Source organism: Bison bison, unplaced genomic scaffold, assembly GCF_000754665.1.
Source record: "Bison bison bison isolate TAMUID 2011002044 unplaced genomic scaffold, Bison_UMD1.0 scf7180017864518, whole genome shotgun sequence".
Lineage (NCBI taxonomy): Eukaryota > Metazoa > Chordata > Mammalia > Artiodactyla > Bovidae > Bison > Bison bison.
In genome coordinates this window covers 12,601,424-12,604,657 of record NW_011495071.1, presented here as the reverse complement: position 1 = coordinate 12,604,657, position 3,234 = coordinate 12,601,424, and positions in this window count along the sequence as shown.

The following is a 3,234-nucleotide window of genomic DNA, read 5'->3' as shown; positions in this document are numbered from 1 at the left end:
GAAATGTGTCTTCCTCTAAGAGAACAGGGCACAGGTGGGTACTGTAATACAAAGGGATGAGAAGACATGGTCCCTGGTTCAGGTGTCCTGCAAGATGAGACAGCAGCACAGATCTCCTTCCCCTCCTGCTCAGGGAGGCTACCTTGATGTCTCCTCCACCAGGTACAGGGTCCTGCCATCAGTTCCACACCCTTCAGAGTATTTCTCACTCTGGTTTGTGATTGCTTCTTTGTTGTCCATCTTCCTTAACCCACCATATGCTTCTGGAGGGTGAGGACAACTTTTGCTTTGTTCACCATTGACTTCCCAGTGCTTGGCACCTAGTGGGTACTTAACAAGGATTTACTGAATTATTGATTCTAACTAAAAATAGAAAAGTAGATGAACAGATGGATGAATGGATAGATGTGGTTTATCATTTTCTATGAGTTACAGTGTCTCAAGTTAAATTGATTTTTCCCTTCCTGACAAATTAACTTACTTTACTCCCTAGGAGCAATTATCATCAAAAGTCAGTGAGGGCTTTCCATTTTCTAACTTTAAATCCTGGCTCAATCATTTACTAACCATGGAATGAGATGCAATTTACTTAATCACTCAATTAGTGATTGGTATACTCATTTAATATGTTATTGAGGACACATAATCCCTGGAATATACTAGAAGGTCTATAATTATAGCTTTAATCTTAGCATATATAACAACATAATAGATCACTCATCTTCGGTGTCTCTTGTCTTGTACTCCCTCTCCCACCCACAACGGCCACTGGGTATTTAATCTGGCTTATCTTTCTGCCAAGTATCTTCTGTTTGTCTCACCACCCTCACTTCATCTCCCCATTTAATGCCAGTAGGTTCTAACTAGTTTCTCTTCTTCAGATTTTTCTTCCATTGTTTTATGCACACCCTGCGGTGGCTCTAGAATTCCTCTGGAGAAGAGATTTAGGGTGGTTCTCTGGCTCCATTTGGAGTGGGGAGGCTAAGGGACTTGTCTTGAAGTTGTACATGCATATCACTTTACAAAATGTTGAGAAAATGTAATTGTTTATATTAAAGCACAGGGGTAGAGAGCCTGATGGATAAGAAAGGATACTAAAGCTTTCCACCCTTGGCCAGCCTGTAGGATCACCTTTGGGCACTGCCGATTTATATCTCTTAAAATATGGTTTCTATGAAAGTCATTTTTACTAAATTTTTTCCAGGAAGCCTGGAGAAGGTCTAGAGCAAGTTCCAGAGTCCAGTCCTTTGCCTCACATTCAGGACTCCTCACGATTTTGCTGCAGGCTAATTGTTCCGAAGCGTTTTGTGCCACCAGTTTTTCATTGCAGGGATTTCATGCCATTCACTGCCGCCTGAATGCACCCCAGCCACTCCTAACTCCATGTTTCCATTCAGGAGTGCCCCTGCCCCTCAGTGGGCCTCCCCGGGTCTTCTCATCTAGTGAAATTCTCTCCATCCCCAAGGCCTGGCTCAAGAAGTGTCCTCCCAGGGAACCTTCACAGCCACCCAAGCCCACAGTGCTCCCTCCCTTCCTGGAATTCCCAGTGTTTCTTGTTGTCAGGATAATTTATTCCGGCACTTAACTACATAACTTTCGTGTTTGTTGTGGAAACATTTCACATGTTGATGCTTCCTCTCTCACTGGACTGAGAGGTCCATTTAGGGTAAGGACTGCTGTGTACCTCTTCAGATCCCCATGGCACCCAGCCCGATCTCTGTGAACACAGCATAGGTAGGCTATGTGTTTCCGAGTTATGGAGCCATCCCGGGGCACTCTGCTGCCGGGCAACAGACAGGAGGCTTCGGATTCAGAAGAGTCATCTCCAAAGACCTGCAGACTCTCCTCAAGGAGCAGATGCCCAATATAGACTGGCTGTAAGACTTTAGATCTGGGGAAACTGAATGTTTATGACCCAATTTCAGCAAAAATCATAAGAAATTGGCATTTCCTGTGCTTTGTTGTTGTTTAGTTGCTAAGTCATGTCTGACTCTTTACGATCCCAAGAACTGTAGCCCGCCAGGCTCCTCTGTCCATGGGATTCTCCAGGCAAGAATACTGGAGTGGCCCCCTTCCTGACCCAGGGATTGAACGAACCGTCTTCTCTACGTCTCCTGCATTGGCAGGCATGTTCTTCTCTACTAGTGCCACCTGGGAAGCCCACTGAGCCACCAGGGAAGCCCCAGTTCCTATCCTACCAACCAGCAGCTTAGAGCTGAAGGTGTTTTGTTATCTTCAGCTTGAGCAATGTAAGTTTAAACACACGTCTGCCTGCACCCCCATACATCTGTCTTTATGTGCACACTAGCCCTCGTGCAATACAGGGTGTCATGAATTCATGAGAAAGGCCACCAGCTGTGAAGGAATAGAGATGGGGCTTTAAAACTTACAAAAATATCTCCTTTATAAAGAAAAGGTATAAATATAAAGAAATAGAAGAAATCTGGATGAAGTGTATCAAAAATCTTTGTTCTATTTTTGCAGCTTTCAAATATCTGAAAATATATCAAAATATTAAATAAAATTTCAAGACAAATGACAAAAAGTCGCTTTCTCTATAAGTCACCTTCCTACCTTCCTCAGCCTTTAAGAGAACTAATATTTTTTCAACACATTCATTTGTGAATTATATTTATGAGTGTTTTTTCCTATTGGACAAGAAACATAAAATGGAAAACAAAAATAGAGACTTTTAAAATATTTTATTTTTAATATAAAATAACATATTAGAATATTAATATTGGAATAGAAGAGTTTTAATATTTGGGGACCTGGGGCAAGATAATTAACCTCTCTAGGTTATCGTTTCCTCAGCTTTAAATATTTTATTTATGTATTTATTTCTTTGGCTGTGGTGGGTCTTGGTTGCAGCATGTTGTATCTTTAGGTGCAGCATGCGAACTCTTAGCTGCGGCAAGTGAGATCTAGTTCCCTAACCAGGGATTGAACCTGGGTCCCCTGCATTGGGAGTGGGGAGTCTTTAGCCACTGGGCCACCAGGAAAGTCCTTTCTCCTCTTTAAAATGGAATAAAAATTGCCTATCCTTTAGCATTATCATAAGAATTAATAAAAAGATAGATTAATATGCTTCCTTGTCCATAGTAGGTGCCAAGATATACTAATTCCAGATGTTTAAAAAATGTCAATAGCCAAGTTCTACTCACTTTGTGTGCTCAACGCCTAAAAAAGCATCTGGCACGGAGTAGATGCATAATAAATAGTTATTGAAGAAGG